This window comes from Phocoena sinus, chromosome 10 (assembly GCF_008692025.1).
Source record: "Phocoena sinus isolate mPhoSin1 chromosome 10, mPhoSin1.pri, whole genome shotgun sequence".
Lineage (NCBI taxonomy): Eukaryota > Metazoa > Chordata > Mammalia > Artiodactyla > Phocoenidae > Phocoena > Phocoena sinus.
The window spans coordinates 65,362,517-65,380,766 of NC_045772.1; the positions used below are offsets into that span (position 1 = coordinate 65,362,517).

General features: G+C 51.9%; 2 long non-coding RNA genes across 3 annotated transcripts in view; one reads left to right on the forward strand and one right to left on the reverse strand.

Moving 5' to 3' along the window:
* Positions 1-6,029: 6,029 nt before the first annotated feature.
* LOC116760241 lies at positions 6,030-10,442 on the reverse strand. 2 transcript variants are annotated; one of them, XR_004351687.1, is made up of 3 exons: positions 10,212-10,442; positions 8,547-8,686; positions 6,030-8,206 (listed from the first exon to the last, which is right to left on the reverse strand). It is a non-coding gene; the product is annotated as an uncharacterized LOC116760241 (long non-coding RNA). The 2 variants fall into 2 exon arrangements; XR_004351688.1 differs by having other exon boundaries at positions 8,547-9,977.
* LOC116760242 overlaps positions 8,542-18,250 on the forward strand; it is a 31,999-nt gene continuing 22,290 nt past the window's right edge. The window contains exon 1 of the long non-coding RNA XR_004351689.1: positions 8,542-8,610. This is a non-coding gene — a long non-coding RNA (uncharacterized LOC116760242). The remainder of the gene's footprint in view (positions 8,611-18,250) is intronic.

The window sequence follows — 18,250 nt, forward strand, 5'->3', positions numbered from 1 at the left end:
AGCCTGCCTGAGCAGGGAGGCCAGAGGTGGCCTTGCTGGATTGCTGGATTTTTTTTTTTCTCCCGTACGCGGGCCTCTCACTACTGTGGCCTCTCCCGTTGCGGATCACAGGCTCCGGACGCGCAGGCTTAGCGGCCATGGCTCACAGGGTCCAGCCGCTCCGCGGCATGTGAGATCTTCCCGGACCGGGGCACGAACCCGTGTCCCCTGCATGGGCAGGCGGACTCTCAACCACTGCGCCACCAGGGAAGCCCGGATTGCTGGATTGTAACTCTATAGTGATGAGACCAGTCATCATCATTGTATCATCATCACCGGCAGTAGTGAGCCAGTCTTCCTGGTTGACCTCCCCCAGCACTGCGTTTCTCACCCCTGTGCCAGCTTCAGGGACAAACCTGGTGGCTGAGCTGCTGCCCATCTGATTATCATCAGAAACTACCATTCAACTCCTGTCCGTGTCTGCTGCCGCGCTGGGCACTTGCGTAGGGCCTCAGCCAGCAGAGCCTCTGCCCAAAGGAGGGACCAGCCCTGAACAAGAAAGCAGCCTGTGCAAAGCAGGAAGTGAGGACTCAGGGGGTGATAGGAGTAATGGAGCCCCAGGGAGAGCCTGAGGACAGGAGGCAGAGGTAACCTCCAAGAGGTGTTTAGAGAAGCAAAATCCATACCCAACCCCATCCTGAAAGGCAACTCTCTGAAGTAGCTCCTGGTGTTTTCCCTCCCTACCCATCCATAGTCTGTGATCGGATTCAGGCCCTCTACATCCTTCGCCTAGGCAATTGTAATAGGCTGCATAATAGGCTCTCTGACTTTCAAAAATGATAATTTACTGAGTGTCTATTATGTGCCAAGCACTGGAGTAGGCACGTCCCACACAGTATCTCATCTGGCCCTCTCAACAGCTCCGCAGGCTGGGCGTCATCACCTCCTTTGACAGATGAGGAGTCTGCGGCTCAGAGAAGTGAAGCGGCTTGCTGCATGTCACCCAGCTGGGGTACAAGCACCACACCAGCCTCGATGGCTTGCTCTTCTAGCCCTTCCTCCACATTCCATTGGTCTAGGGGTCTTTTTCTGAAATGCCAACCTGGTGGTATCATCCTGTCTCTTAAAACCTTCCGTGGCTCCTCACAGACTGCAGGAAAAGACCCAAACCCCTTCCACAGCCTGCAAGGCCCTTTCCACTCTCCTGCCGCCCTCTTCCCACTAACAACACACTCCGACCACAGAAGACTATTTGTAGCTCCCTAAACACGCTGGGACTTCACGTGTCTGCTCGTTCTGTCCTCTTTGTGCAGGATATTCTTTCCTCCCTGCCCCACCTCACTCCACACCCCGTTTCCTATTCCCAGAGAGATCCTACGCAACCATCCAAACACGGCCCAGCGGTCACCCTGACATCTCTGCACACCCATTCCTGCTGTGCCTACACACGCGCTGCTTGGTGTCAACACCACTGTCCTCACATCTCTGTCTCCTCTGCTGGACTCCTCTCTAGCACCTGTGCTTTCTCCACTATATTATAATTCTCTGTTACCCAGGCTGAACGTCCTGTTAGACTGTAAGCTCCGTGTGGGCAGGGTTGGTGTCTCTAGAGCCTAGAGGAGAGCCTGGTGGAGAGTACGAGCTCCATGAATATTTGTCGAATGAGTGGGTGAGTTGAGTGAATGAATGGCAAGCACCTCGGGGCAGGGACAGTGTCACAGTCACAGGACACGGTCTGTGTCCCCATCTCGTGGCAGGTGCCTGGCACCCCGTGGACGTGCAGTCAGGGCTGAATGAATGGAGGCGAGAAAGAGGAGGGAAGGTTGCACTCAGAACGCAGTGCAGGCCTGGCACTGCTCAGTTCCTTCCGCCAGGGGGCGCGAGAGGCCCAGGAGCCGGGGCCCTCAGACTGTTGGTTCTCTTCTCCTTGAGGCTCAGCCTTAACACCCGCAGAGGTTTGGGGTTGTTCTCCTCCACAGAAGGATTCTGGAGGCAGCCCGGATCCGAGGGAAGGAGCACACCCAAAGCTGGTTTACTGCAGCAGCAGACCCGGCACTGGCCTGGCCCGCCCTGCCTGGTGGCACCGGAAGGAGCCAGCTCCCCATCCTGGGATCTGGATGCACCCGGGCAAGGACCACCTTGGGGCAGGTGGGTGCTTGCAGCTGGAGGCTATGGCTGGATCTGAGTTGGTCCAGAGCCAGGAAGGGGCTCAGAACCCTTCACATCATGGACCTGGGGGAGGTAGTTTGCACAAATTCCTGGACAGTAAGCAGCTCTTTAGAACTCACAGCTTTGTCTTCCTACCCAACCCCATGCCATTCAAGGCCAATCTTCCAGGGAATCGGGGTTGGGAGACAGTGCTGAGCGGGACACAGTCCCTGCCCTCCAGGTGCCCCCTCCCTCCCCATGGAAGCCCTGCACCCGAGTGTGACCTTGGGTACCGCCCTTAACCCTTTCTGGGCCTCAGCTTCATCATATGTAGCATTGTTAAAATGAGCAAACGAGGTAATCCACGAGAGTCTCTTAGAATAATGCCTGTCAGCCTATCAGCCTTCAATAAAGGGCAGCTATTATCATGATGATGAGTCTCTAGCAACAAGCCCTTAGAAGCTTGCATGGAAGGCCCACAGGAGACCGCCCAATGCCACCATCTTTGGATAAGCCTTGAGCACCCACCCAGCTGGGCTTCCCAGCTTCCCAGCTGGCAAGTCCTTAGGTATGGAGAAGACGGCTGAGTACTCTGTGCTCATGGGGACTTCAGACCTGAAAGGGAATACACCAAACAGATCCAGAGGGAGAACTGAGGCTCAGAGATGCCCAGTGACTAGAAGAGGTCACAGAGACAAGTGGAAGCAGGGCCCAGTCCACTGACCTGCCACCCTACCTCTTGGGTTCTTGGGGCCACATGGCTGTGTGACCACCTCCTGGGCCATTCATCCCAACCAAGACAGCTTGGTGATTTCGATCTAAATTAGGTGCCGCCAAACATTTGTATTATAAAGAGTTTTTAGAGTGTTGTGGCTTTTGCCTCTCACCCACTCCTGTGAACGGGTGTGCCGGGGGACCAGTACAAACAGGAAGAGTGAGAGGGTTGCATGGGAGGTGTCAGAGGGAGGTGAGAAAGCAACCCAGGATGCTGCAGAGATGGAGGGTGAATCTGGATCATGGTCCACAATGGCCAGGCCTGGGCTCAGCTGTGCGTTCTTCCCTCTGGGCACTGGGCAGGGGTGAAGGCAGTCTCTTGAGTGGTGGGGGCCATATGTTGGGAGCTGGGCCTCTTGGGCCTTGTTTTTGTCTCTGCTCCTGCCTCAGCTTTCTCGGCTCTATACCTTCTGTCCCTGCCACTGAGCATACGCTCAAAATCCTCACTATCCTTCCAGAAGTAGTGCTTGCGTTACCTCCTCCATGAAACCCTCCTTGATTCTGACCCTCTGCCAGGGGCCATCTCTGAATTTTCATGTTAACTTGTTTATACGCTCTCATGGGGTTTTTGCTTTGCTTCTTGCACTATGGTACAGAGGCAGCAGATTACAGAGCTGAGTGCATGGATTCTGGACTCCCTGGGCCTAGATTCTGATTCTAGCCTTTACCGGTTGTATGGTGGGGTAAGAGTTTCTTTTTCTTTTTTTAAATATTTATTTATTTGGCTGGGCCGGGTCTTAGTTGCAGCACACGGGATCTTCACTGCAGTATACCGAATCTTTAGTTGTGGCATGTGGGAACTTTAGTTGTGGCACGTGGGAACTTTAGTTGTGGCATGCAGGACCTTTAGTTGCGACCTGAGGGATCTAGTTCCCTGACCAGGGATCGAACCTAGACCCCCTGCATTGGGAGCACGGAGTCTTAACCACTGGACCACCAGGGAAGTCCTCCCTTTTTTTTTAATATGAGAGTTTCTTAATTTCTGTGTGCCTCAGTTTCCTCCTTTGTTCTAGATGGAGAGAACAAAAGTACCTTCCGTACAGGGCTGATAGGACTTTAATTGAGCCACACATGTGAAGTGGTGAGGCCAGGACCTCGAACGTAGGAAACATTCTCTAAGTGTATGCTCTTGTTGTCAGTGAAGTGTTTGCATCTGCTCCTTACCTCCTCATGAAGCCTGTAACTCCTTGGGGAGAGGTCTCATTACTTAAGCTAATTTGTGTCCCCCCAGGATCCCAGCAGAGGGCCTGGCCACTGTGGGTCCTCACTGACCATGTGTGGAATGGTGATGGGACCCGAGGGCCCTCTCTCCTTCTGCTGTCCCACCCCGGCCCCTGCAGAGCGGGACTGCCTCCGTGGCTGAGGCCTTCCCTCTCACTGCCCCGCCTGAGCTGCGGCAATTTTCCCTGGCAGCTCCCACGTTCTGGACTAACTTTAGGGTTGGTTTCCAGCTGTGGTTGGATTTTTCTGTTTGAAAAATATTTTAAGCAGCTGGTGGGGAAGGGGTGGAGAGGTGGGAAAAGCTCGTGAAAGGAAGATTGTCTAAATGGCTTGGAGTGGCCGCTTCCTCCAGCTTGGTCTCTGGGTTGTGCCCAGGACTGGGGAGCTATCAGGTGGTTGGAGATGGGGAGGGGACACCCTGGTGGCTTCACAGGCCGAGGAGAAGGACTCCCTTCCCCTCACAAGCACCTCTCGTACTTGCCTTCACTGTACGCCCGGCACGGATTCCGCGGATGCAAGAAAAAACAGATGAGAAAGAGCTAGTTCTGCAGCAGGCAGGCTTGAGGTTAGACCGTGAAAAAAACTTAATATCAGAACCTATCCCAGATTACGTCACTCAAGACTGTGTTGCTCCAGAGCTCAACTCCCTTCTTAGCTCTTATTGCGCAAGACCTCAGGCAGCCTGTCCCCCGCCCCCCGCCCCTGTTGCTCTTCGTTCCCCTGTAACAACAGAAGTTCCATCTTCCTGCACCCCAGTTTCGTCAGCTTCCTCTTCCCTTTCAGCTCGGCTCTGCCACTGAGGCCCTCAGGCTCTTTTCTGAAGTCTTCACCTCTGTTACTTCCCAGGTGGGAGAGGAGCAGGCAACAGCTCGGGCTGATGGCCAGGACCAGAAGCCCACGGGCTGCCCCACACGCAGATGGAAGGTTCCTGCTGCCCCTTTGCTGGCTGGGGAGGATTGTGGAGACAGAGGCCCATAGAAAAGCAGGGATGGGAGACAGACTAAATCACAGAGTCGAACAGAAGCCGAGTCAGAAAGAGACAGGGAGCAAATCAGATGCGGGGGTAGAGAGTGAATTTCCCTGCCATGGAAATTCCTGTGGCCTCTGATGGCAGGGTGGGCTCAGCCGTGAAGGCCGTTGGGTGCTGGGGCCCAGCATGGGGTCTCTGGCCTGGGAGGGCGGGTTGGTGGGGGGATGCCTGCCTTCCATGCCAAGTCTCCTGAGGGCTCCCTCCACCGGAGTCAGAGCCAGTATGGGGGGGATGCCATTGTGTGGACTGGGCTCTGGAGCCCAGGATGCTTTGGGTGGTAGAGAGTTCTCCCCATCTAGGGGAGCCAGCAGTGGGGCCGGGAAAAGCTGGGAAGTTGGGGGCAGACCTTCTGGGCACAAGGTAGGACGCCAGTGGAGCAGGAAAGTGCTGGGCCTGAGGATCAAGGAAGGGGCCGTGCTGTTGAGGAATATGGGGTGGTGACCAGTGCAGAAAGGAGGTTGCCTGGGGTTCAGGGAGCTTTGCAAGGGCAGGGATTATGCCAGCCAGGAAGTCTGGGTGGGCAGACGTGCCTGTGGTTCTCAGCGCTCTGCGGCAGGGAGGAGCCATGAGGGAGGGCAGAATTGACCACTTTCTTCAAGGCCTCCCCCACAGGATCCACACCCCTTAGGCACCTCTGCCCTCGAGGCCTCCCCTAGCAAGGAAGACAGCACTGGTCTAGATTTATAACTGAAATCCCTGCTTATTAGCTGACCCTTGCCACCCAGCTAACCCTGACCGTGGCGAAATTCAGAGTCCCGGAGGCTGCCTAGAGGGTATGAGAATGGGAATTTATGCTCTTTAATATTATTTTACATTTATGCTAAACATGAAAGTTTCCAAAGCATTTTTTCTTATTATGAAACATAACATACATAGGTTAAATATATATACAGTTTAATAAATAATTATAAATTAAACATCCATGTTTCCGTAGCCCAGGTCAAAAATTAAAATACTGCCAGCACCTCAGAGGTCCCTGTGTCCTTCCCTGATCACAGCCCTATCCCTCTGCCCTGAGGGAACCAGGATCCTGACATCTGTGATCGCCATTTCCTTGTTTGTCTTCCAAAGCGTTTAGTCTCTTAGATATATTATCTTCTTTGAGTTTCACAATAACCTTATTATTCCCATTTTACAGATGAGGAAACTGAGGCTCAGAAGGTTTTAACAACTAGCCCAAGGTCACCCAACAAGTAAGCGGCAGAATCAGGGTCATATTTGGACTGGCTGATGCCCAGGTGGTTTCTTAGTCAAACCAGAATCCAAAAGAAACCCTGGAACAACCCCGGTTTTGGAGATGGGTGCCCCAGTGCCCCAGTGCCCCAGAGAAGGGGGAGGCCACAGTCACGGCCAGGCCACAGGCTCCCCTCCCGCATTTGTTGACTCTCATGACTGCCCAGGGTCCTGCTGTGTGAGTACCTGGCAGGAAATGACGGAGGCCCAGGGGAGAGCATTTGGAGGTTGGGGAAGCAAGGGTAGCTGGGGCCTGATCTGGGATGGGATCGATGCCCAGAGGGAGATTCGGGCCCTGCCAGGCACATGCCAGGGGAACCCTGCACTGTGGGGTTGTGCCTGAGCCAGGTGTGCGCCCATGTTTCTGCCAGATTTACCAGGTGTGCCCTCCTTGGCGGGCCAGATGTGCTCGGTGTGAGCACGTGTGTATGTGCGTGTGTGTGTGGGGGGGTGTGTGCGTGCCTGCACCTGGCATGTCTGTGTGTGTGCCCAGCTCTGTCTACACACTTGGACTGCTCTGAATCATCTCCCCCACCCTCATCATTTTCCTTTGCATTTCAAAATTATACATGCTTAGTATAAAAAATTCTAATACAAAAGTCTCTCCTTTTCCTCGAATTCTAATCCAAATGACCCCAGGCATACGTTAGCACATTTATCCTTCTTTCTAAGCACATTAAAATATGTAGTTATTTAGATACGCATATCCAAATGCACTGGTTTGAGGTTTAAGTATTTTTAAGAAAATTGTATCAGAATCTTCTGATCGTTTTTCCACTTACTATACTTTGGTCATCCTTCCTGTCAGGATGCATGGATGTACCTGACTTTTTAAAAAAGTTGAAGGGTACTCCTTTCAATAGATGTACCATCATGTGTTTTAACCGGGTGGACTCCTCCGCGTCGCAGATCCCCCAGAAGCTGAGATAGTCGGGTACGACGGGGGGTGGAGGACACCGAGACTGGCCTCACTGTGGGGGGAGGCCAGGCCCAGCTGCCCTTTGACTTCCTGCAGATGGATTCCCCTCAACGCCCTCCCCCGCCTGAAGCCCACACCTCCTGTCCTCTGTCCTTTGTTCCCTCCCCTTTCCCTCTCTGCCCAGTGCTGCAGGTTTGGGGGGGCTGCTGGGTGAGCTCCTGGCCTCCAAGACTGTCTGATCTCAGAGAGCTGGGAGGGACTGGGCTCGGGGGACCCCAGAGTTCAGGAGACGGCACGGACACTGCAAGGTCAGTGAGCTCGCCTCCTGCCAAGGCAGCCCCAGGAGAGGGCGCCATGCTGATGTTGAGGCTGGCACTGCCCCAGGCCTGGATGGCAGCTTCCTGCTTCCCAGAGGGCACGGGTGATGGGCGCTGCGCCAGGCAGGCTCGGTGCCCCCGCCCCTGCACAAGTGTCATGGAAAATCTGAAGCCTTGATCTTCGTTCTTGATCGCTCCTCCCGACTTTTACAACTGGAAACCTGCAGCCTCTTTGTTCCCATCAGCTTGCGGGGGAGGTGTTGGGAGGGGAGCGGGAAGTGGCTGAGTCAGCAGCTGTGGATTCAGAGCCTGGTGCATCCAAGGACCAAGCACGGCCCCTTCTCTCTCTTACCCACACTCATAGTTTGCCTATAAACAGAGGGCACTTCTGTGCCAGGAGGCAGGAGGAGTGAGAATGGGCACGGCCTCTGGGTATCTTCCTGGGCAAACTGTCTCCCCTCGCCCAGGGCTGGTCCCCCGGGGGTCCAGGTACTGGGTCCCTTGCTGCCAACACCTCTACTTCTCTAATGTCCTGGTGGTACGTGGTCCCCAGCCGTGCTAATTCCTCGGGCAGGTCCAGTGTGTCTGTTTATAGTGCAGGATCCAGTTAGAAGTTTACGGTAAGGAAACCACTAGGGGAGTTACTTCCCTCCCCTGCGCCTTGCCCAGCTGCTTTGGGCCTCTCCCCCCACTTCTCCCACATGGCCAGAGTTCATGGAAACTTCTCAGGTCAGTGATTCTCACCTTCCTTTCCTCCTTGGGAGAGAGGGGCCCAACCCTCCCCCCCCCCAACCACCACCACCACTCTGGAGCCTGGCACCTTCCTTCGCTCAAAGCCCTGCTTTCCTCGGCGATGGCATGCCGTGGGGAGGAGGGGCAGGCGTGGGGCTGGACCCAGGGCAGAGCCTCAACCCCATGGCCTCACCCGCATCTTCCGGCACCATCTGCTGGATGAGAAGATGTGTCTCTTGCTTCCTGTGATCTTAGAGGTGAGCCTGGGAAGCAGGAGGTGAAGCAGAGAGAGACTGGGGCGCCTTTGCCCCAAGGTGAGGGAGGACAGCGGTGCTGAAACAAAAAGGGAGAAGGACCCCAAACCAGCCCACCACTCAATCAATTCATAGGTTGCTGTTAGATCGGCATCCCCTCTGAGGAGCCTATAATGCGCTGTGTGGTAGGGGTGGGGGGAGATCTGAGGGAGGTTGAGGGAGGCTCAAGGCGCCTCCCGAAGTGGGGTGGGACTCCACCCCTCCCTGACCACAGGCAGTTGGGGCTGCTCAGGCCACATCTGCCTGGCTGAGGCTCGGCGGGGCTCTGCCCTGCTTGTCTGTCTGTCTGGGTGGTGTCCTCATCTGGGGTCCAGAGCAGGCGGTGCTGTGCGTGGGGCAAGAGGGGACTGAGCTCGCTGGCCTCGGCACTGGTGCATGGGCTTCACCTGAGGTTGCTCTGTCTGCCGGGAACCATCGCTCCTGGCCGGGCCAGAGCAAGACAGAAGAGCGGCGCTCGCCCCTGCAGGCCGGGGAGGGGTGCCAGGGGATGAGGGACCGCAGACCAGGCCTCTCCGCCCCCCACATCCGATCTGCCTCACCGCCCAAGCAGCACAGATTATTTTTGCTCCTTCAGACTCTGCCAGGGCCTTTGCCCCATCTCCAGGAGTTACTCAGTTACCAGCATCGGTTTTCTATTTCCAGAGCAAGGCAGGCCCTCCCCTCCTGGCTTCCTTCACCCAGGCCCTGGCATTTCCTCTGCATCCAGCCCCACGAGGGGTCCAAGGGCAGGGGATTCCTCATCTCCATTGGAAGAGGAAGGGGCATCTGAGGGAGGACTAACCCCCTTCCCCTTCACACCTTCTCTCTCCGGCTTCCTCCTGGAATGTTTCCATCCGTACAGGGATGGGTCTTCTAAAAATCCCTCTACCACACCCACACCAGGGGCGGGGGGAGGGGGTGCCTGACACTCGCTGCTTCTACTTCCTCCCCGGCCATCCCCACTTCACTCCACCCCAGCCTGGCTTCTGCCCCACCACCATTCATATTAAAGTCACCAAACTCTTGCCTCAGTTGTCCGTCTCTCAGCAGCTTTAACTCACCCTGAAGCCCTCCCTTCTCCAGGCTTCCCCACATGGTGCCCTCCTGGTTTTCTTCCTGCCTCGCTGGTGGCTTCAAAGAGATTCTAGTGCCAGTGCCCTTGGACCTGGTCTTGGGCTCTTCTCTCCATGCCTCCATGGCTGTAGACACCACACATATGGCGGCAAGTCCACATTTCTAACTGGCCCCTTCCTCCTCTTGGAGGTCCGATTTTCAGAGGCAGGTGCCACGTGGCCTTTCTACTTGAGGTCTCCGGACGTTTTGAAATTCACCTGTCCCGAAAAGAACTCTTGATCCTCACTGCTACCTGCCCCACCAGGCTTGCCTATATCACCTCCACCTCCCTAGTTGCTAAAGACTGTGGTCCTTGATTCCTCCTCACATTCCACATCCATTACATCATCAGGTCCAGCAAACTCTGCCTCTAAAGCGTACATCTAATCCCACCAGTTCTCTCAATTGTCACAACCTCCCCAGCTTTTTCTAAATTACCCTCCTCTCCTTACCTGGAATCTGTGGTGGCCTCATGACTGGTCTCCCTGCTCCCAGCTTGAGGTTCCTCCATTTCAATCTCCGTGAAGCGTAAGAATCATCGTTCAGACCATAGCAGACTTTCCCCACAGCCTTTCCTTTCAGCCTGCCCGGGTTTGTGTGTGTGTACGTGCGTTCAGAACGTTACTGCGGCCTCTCAGGCAGGCCCTGAGTGATTCTGGACTTTTACCATATCCCTAGCTTCATCTTCTGCCCTCCTTACTGGTCGGGCACTCGGCTCTTCCAGTTCCTAATGGTCAAAGTTCTTTTCCTGCCTCAGGGCCGAGAACTTCCACTCCCCCGCCACCTGGTCGCCGCTCCCCCAGGAGCTGGCCCCATTCTCATCCTTTAGGTTGGCCTGAGTGTCATGTCCTCAGGAAGGCTTTCTGCACTGTCCTGTCCACACTAGCCCTCCCAGGTCTCAGCTGTCAGAGCCAGGTCAGTCTGTGGGGCTGGAGGAGGGGAGGGGAGGGGAGGTCTCCCCGGGACAATGCTCCCTGCAAGAAGGAACAGAGCACAAACTTCCAGCGGCCGCTTTACACCCAGGCCCAGGGGATCTGCCTAGACGCGGGATGGAACAGGGCATCAGCGCGTGTTCAGGGGTGTCCTGGTCTCACCAGCCTCTCCCAGTGACATTAAACATATTGTGTAGTGACCTCAGTCCCCCAGAGGCTTCCAAGGCCTGGGGAACACAAGCAGAGTGGAGAAGGGGCTGGCGAAATGCTTGTGCCACCCTGACCCCCTCCCATCCCAAGGGTCTCCGATCCTTCCAACTCTGGGGCTGCAGGCAAGCTCACATCCCTTTGCTTGGAAACCCCAGATCTCATAGCCTTTCAGATCAGGTTGGGCTCCAAGAGGGCATCCTTGCCCTCCTCTTCCCTCCGGGAAGGCCAGGCTCCTGTGGCATCCGAGATACATGGGAAGGAAAGGCTGCACTGCCTATCTTGTGCACCCTTCCCAGGGTCTTCCATGCCTAAGGAGCAGAAACTCCTTCCCATTTTTGTCCCTCCCATTGGCATTTGTGGCGAGTTACTACATGTAGTCCAGGTCTCTGAGAACCAAGATGACCTTGTTTCAGCTAATTCTTTTTCTGTCTTTCCAATTCCCCATGGCTCTATCTATTTTCCTTTGGGTCTCTGTGTTGCTTCCCAATTAATTAATAATTTTCAAGGAGATGTAGCTTGGGTGTGGGGAATCCTCTCCTTGTGTCCTCACGGGACTGACACGTAGGATTTCCCAGCATCGGGTCCAACACCTAATGAATGAGTCTAGAGACACACTTGACACATTTTCCTAGTCACATATGGTCTGATTCCTAGGGCTGCTTCCCACGTGTGCAAACACACACATAGTCACACGTACACACGCTCGCGCATACACATTCTCTCAGCCATGCTTGCACAGACATTCACACACACAGACTAGCACCTGGATGCCATCCGTCTATCTATCCTGTAACAGGAGGCGTTGGTGTGTCGGGAAAGGGCCCACTGTCACTGACACCCGTGGGAGAATTCATCCTTGGGCCCTTTGTTGAACAAATATCATGATGGTCCATTTGAGTCCTGGAAGGCACTGAGACAAAGAGATAATCAACATAGGAATTTGTGGGTGAGGGCTGTTTAGCTTAGAAGGCACTTGGATGAGGAAGGAGCCACGACATGGTAGGAGGCTTGAGCCCAAGTAGAAGACAGTTCCCCATGACGGGAATGTGGGGGAAAGGAACAGCTGGAAGACTTTTAAGGACAAAGTTCTAGTGGTCAACACTAGGAGATATTCTGTTGTGTGTCAGAGAACAGCCCCTCTGTTCCTTCCACATCCACAGGGAAAGTTGGCTGCATCCACTGACTTTGGCGAGTGATGTTTGGGAGAAATCAAGGAAAACTGACTGAATTAGATGCTTGAATCCATGCAGGTGGAGAGTGGAAATGTCCACAGGAGGCAAGATAGAAAAGAGAAAATCCCACAGAAGCATGAACTTAGAGCCAGAAGTGACTGGGGTGGCCAGGGTGGGGTGGGGGGACATTGGGCCAGCCCCCTTCCCATCCCAAACATTCCTAGAGATATTGGGAGGGACCCTGGATTTCCCACCATCTGTGGGATGAATGTTTGAGTTGATATCTCATCTCAAAGAACAAATGACCCAAGTTGAGTTCCATGTAAACGCACATATTAAAACATGTGTGTTCACACTCACATAAGAATTTCTTTCCCCTTGATAGAGCGTGAATGAGGCAGTGATTTGGCGAGTATCAGGTTAACTTTATAAATGAAGACAGCCAAACCAGAATATTTAGGTTCAAAAAGCTACTACTGGCCTGAATGATCTGGTTTGGCCTTCTTGACTTAGCAAATTAACCAGAAAATTGCCAAAGCCCTGCACTTGTGCTGGACAGACACAGTTTTAGCGTGGCCTGTATCCTTATAGATACATAGATATCTCTCCACGTTATTACATCTAATTTATATTTGCAACCAACTCGATGATTGTCCCAGATTGGTCCAGAAGCAATCTTTCGTAGAGGGCTGGATTTCTACAGCTGCCTAGCATGTGACTGAACCATGGGTATAAAACACTGAAAAAGTAGGACACGCTAAACAAAGAAAAGGCCATGATTGCTTCTGTTCTTGTTATTGTTTTCATTCTCTATTAATGTGTGTCAGAAAATGAAATGACATTTACTGTTAGCTTAAATTGTACATAATTGGCAAAGAAAGCCTGTTTTTATAACAGAACCCCAAATCAAAGCACCAAATAGGGAAGTTCTTAAAGAAATAGGAAGAGGACAGGTAGAACGGAAGCCTTTTGAGTCAAAAGAGAGATTTGCATTTTCACCTTATTTTTGCTAGGGACTTGTTTTGAAAATTTGTCAGTGTCACCATCTGTACCATGATGGAGTAGGTGTAGGTGCTTTTGAGAAGTCCCTTCCAGCTCTAAAATACTGAGACTCCCCAAGAACATCTAACTCATGTGGGTCATCAGGCGTTTGCGAGAATGGTCTGATATGGTGGACATAGTAGGCCTTAAATTTTAACGTGAGTGTTAAAATGTGAATCGCGTAAGGATCTTGTTAAAATGCTGATTCTGATTCGCTAAGTCTGGGTTTGAAATTTCTTATTTCTAATAAGCTCCCGGGGTAGGCCTATGCTGCTGGTCCAAACACTGCACTTTGAGAAGCAAAGGCATTAAACCTCCTGGGTCTGGCGTGAGAAGTCCCAGGTCTGTCCCTAGTTTCTTATCTTTGCTGAGCCTCAGTTTCCTCTTTTGCAAAATAAAAACAGTCTTAAATACATACTCCCAGAGTCTGTTGTGAGGCTCATAGGAGATAACATATTTTTGATAAAGTGTCTTACAAATGTTTGTTATTATTGTTTTGGGGTGGCACAGCTTCACCTTCAAAGACTCCCGAGTGCTGCTGTCATGGCGGGTGGACCGATGATGGAGCGATAGCAGCGAGCATCCCTGCATCCTCGCATCGGTTCCACAGCGCGCTCACGTGAAGCCTTTTCCCTGGAAGCTGTTATTTGCAGAGCCAGATGCTCTGTGTTTCTCCCTCTGCCCCCCCCGATTGCCGGTCTGCTTGTTCTCCTGGCCCATGACCCAGAGAGGCCACAAGGCTTCCAGCTGTGCTGGGGCATCCGGAACACATTCCTCCTCCCCTCCACCCCGCGCCCCCTCTCGTGAACTCTCCCTTTAGCTCGCTATGTGCTCAGGGCTGGCCCAGGCAGAACTCTGCACTCTGCGGTTTTAACTCCCTGTTTCTCCCTCAGGCAGCCAGTGCCCTCATGTCCTCATGCCTTCAGCTCACTCCACCCAACCCACCCCATCAAATCCTCACGTTGGGAAAGCACCTGATTCTCGAATTCAGGGTTAGCAATGGCTGATAACACTTAGGGTGACCTCTCCTTAGAGGACAAAGCCAGGATGCGGTTAGAACCACAAGGGAACAGTTCAGGCCTCAGTGCCTGGACAGGGTGTCTTTGGAAGGGGTCAGGAGGCCTCTCTACTACCTCTGAAATCCTAGACTTCGGTGTCCTGCATCTGTCAGCCTTGCAGTGTTCCATTTTCAGCCAGAAACATTCCAACCTTGCGGTATTCTTGATCTTACTCCTGACCCTCATGGGTGTTTGTGAAAGCCGAGACCACCTCCTTTGATTTCATAGACTGATGTGAAAACCGGGCAGGTCCAGGTTTCTTCACCACATAGAAGCTTTGACACAGACGTCATGATGAACCAGGGGTTTCCAACCTGCTTCCCCCCTCGACAGCCTTGTTGGTCGGTGGTCACGTGTGGGACAAAATCTCCTCCAGGTGCCCTGGGTGATGAATACGAACCCCCCGCATCCCCGCCCCAGGTATAACTCTACCCTTTTCACTCTTATTCAGACCAGTCTCATCCAAGTAAGGAAGGAGAATATTATTATAAGGTAACTTTAATTTACTCTGATTATTATTATTTTTTAAGTATGGGGTTTCTAAACTTTGGTGCTTTATTTAACAGCAAGAACAAATAGTGACCTCGGATAGCTGTTGAGAACTCTGTCCATGGACTCTGTTTGCTCCAATATTGGGGCCACGGACTGCCTGCTCAAGAAGAGGATTTGATTTTATGTAACAAACTCACTGAATATCTATTTTGTACCAGGCTGCCAGGCTTTGAAGATACAAAGATAAATAAGACATGGGCACTGCATAGCCCAGCAGGAGAGAGGCGGGAGAGCTGTCTCCCCTAAGGATGTGCTATTCTTTCAGGCTTTTGTCGTATCTACACTGCCTCTAGTTGCCATTAGGCCGTTTCTGCCACCTCTTTTTTTTTTTTTTTCTTCCTAAATGAATCTTGCTATTTTATTTTCTTTAAGTCTGTCAAGTTCAGTAATCTCAGAAACCAACTTTTGAGTTTGTCCATTATTGTCTGTCTCTGGGTTTCTTAATTTTGCTTTTATTTTTATGTTTCTACTTTCTTTGAATATTCTCTTGATTTGTTAAATTGAATACGTAACTGATTAACATTCAGTCTTTTTTATTATCAATATCTTTTAAACTATACATTTTCCAATAGTTTTCACTGCATCCACAAATTTTGAGGCGTATTGTTTTTATTATCTAGTTATAATTTTCATAGCTGTAATTATTTTTCTTTGGCCTATAAATTATTTCTGAGAGCATTTGAAGTTTGCCAAATAAAAATTTTGTTTGTATTTTTGAAATCGAATTTTTGTTTTACTTCATTGTGGTCACAGAATATGTAAAAAAAATGTTTTTCGTCTTTTTTTTTTTTTTTTTTGCCGTACGCGGGCCTCTCACTGCTGTGGCCCCTCCCGCCGCGGAGCACAGCCTCCGGACGCGCAGGGTCTGTGTACGGCCCAGCCGCTCCGCGGCATGTGGGATCCTCCCGGACCGGGGCACGAACCCGTGTCCCCCGCATCGGCAGGCGGACTCCCAACCACTGCGCCACCAGGGAAGCCCCTCGTCTTTTTTTGAGACTCGGTTTATGGTCTCCTTTTGTGAATATTCTGTCAAGTGTTCTTGAAAAGAATGTGTATTCTCCAGTTTCGGGGTGCAAGGTTTTACACATGGCCTTCGGATCCAGACAATAATAAGTTCTATTGTAACAATTCACTACTTATGTTCTTATTCAACTTTTTTACTTCTTAAGCTTTGAGTTTCTGCAAAAGCTAAATGGAAAATCTCCCACTCTAATTGTGGATGTGTTCATTTCTCCTTGTAATTCTGTCAATTTTTGTTTCAAGTATTTCAAGACTATATTGCATGCTAAATGCATGAAGGTTCAGTTATTACTATATCTTCCTGGTATAATATCTTTGAGCAATGATTCTCTTTATCCCTACAATGCTTGTATTTTTTTTTCTTGCTTTAAAGTCTCTTTGATAATAATTATTAATATTATTATTGCTGATATTAATATTGCTATATCAACTTTTTCTATCATTTCACTTTCAACAAAGGAGAATTTTTCTCTGTTGAGTGTCAGTGTCAGGAATGTCTCTGCATTTCTTTGAAGTCAGCAAAACAGATATTTTTGTTTGGGGAGGGGAAGTTCAGGTAGGGACAGTGATCTACTGACCAAATGGTGTTGGTGGGGGTGATGTAAGAAGCACTAATGTTTACTGAGTTGTGGGTCCCACAGTAGGGTTGGGCTTGGAGTGTCCAGGCTCTCTCCCCACCCAACCTGAGGTCAGACCTCAAGCTGAGTTTGAGTTGGGGGGGGGGGTGACGTTGTTCCTGAAAGTCCCGCCCTAGAGGCTTAGGGGCTGGAGACTGGAGGCTGTATGAGAGTCTGTGGTCTGGGGAAGCCCTGCAAGGTAGGAGGCAAGGGCCCTGAAGTGCGTGCAACACATCAGGGATCTGTGGGACGCGATGTGGGCAAGTCAAAGGAGGCCCCGAGAGACCTGTGAGCAAAAGGACACCTAAACTTTCACAACCCACAGTACCTTCTGCCCAGAAGGGGGGCTCTCTTAGGGCCTGATCAGTTGCCAGGTGATTCGCAGGGACCCAGGGAGACAGGGGTGGCAGATCCTGGGGGTGGGTGTATTGAAGGGGACTTTATAAGTATCATCAGGGTCACGGCTACCATCTAACCTTCACTGAACTGGCGGGATCTGAAGACCAGCTCATCAGAGACCCTACTGGGGGTGGGGGCAGGGGGTGAATTCCATTGCTTGAAAGCCTTCCTGCTGGAAGGAAACAATGGAAGGGGCCAGGTTTTCTTGGTAACAAGAGGGCTCTCAGAAACTAACCCGTGTTAGGGACCAAGCAACCCCATTAAAAATGTATGTTCACACCAGTCAATGACCCAAAATGATACAAGTCCTAAACAATGTCCTATGGCCAATCATCTGAGTTTTCAGTACTCAAGGATGGGATAAAAGGGAGCAACCTTGTGGGTGGATACATCTCTATAACATATTCTTCTGATTAAGCTGAGAGATCAAAGCTTCCACCTGTGCTGATCCCCAGCAAGCTCCTTGGCCCTCTCATCTACCCCAGGAATGGGGACATTTTCTCACTTGGGTCGTCCCCAAGCATACCCAGATATCACCAAGCCACCTGGCATCAGCTGGTCAAGACTGACTTGGATGGACAGATCTAGATAAGGATGGCACTCTGGGCCTAGAAGCAAGGTAGCAAGAACACAGGGCTGGGGGCAGCAGCCCACGGCATAGGGTATGTGTCTCAGGCAGCTCAGCACACACCCAAATCTTTCCATGGATTCTGTGCAGGCCCCTGTGTCGCCTACTTGCTCGGCTGAGACAGACTCAAGGTTTGTCTGTAGGATCTTGGAAGTGCCTTCTGCCCCCCTTGACTTGCCTTGGGCCCTGATTCCTGTGGTGGGGATGCAGAGAGGAGTCGTCGGGAGCGGAGGGGACATGGAGTTCCTGGAGAGCACCCAGGTGTCAGCTCCACTCAGAGGAGGCAAACAGCTCTGGAAGAAAGTATCTCAGCGGCGGGTGTACGGGTGGGTCCCTCCGGCACATGCAGTGAGAGTAATTGGTCACATTACTGAGTACCGCCATGGCAGGTATGGTGTGTAATTGGGCTAGGGTGTGTGTGTGTGTGTGTGTGTGTGTGGTGTTGTGTGTCTGTGTGTATGTGTGTGTGTGCGGTGTTGTGTGTGTATGTGTATGTGTGTGCATGTGTATATGTGTGTGTGGTGTGTGGTGTTGTGTGTGTGTATGTGTGTGTGTGGTGTGTGTGTGGTGTGGTGTGTGTGTGTGTGTGTGTGCGGTGTTGTGTGTGTGTGTATATGTGTGCATGTGTGTGTGTGTGTGTGTGGTATTGTGTGTGTGTGTGGTGTTGTGTGTCTGTGTGTATGTGTGTGTGTGCGGTGTTGTGTGTGTGTGTGGTGTTGTGTGTGTGTATGTGTGTGTGTGGTGTTGTATGGTGTGGTGTGTGTGTGTGTGTGTGGTGTTGTGTGTCTCTGTGTGTGTGTGCGGTGTTGTGTGTGTGTGTGTATGTGTGTGTGTGTCTGTGTGTATGTGTGTGTGTGCGGTG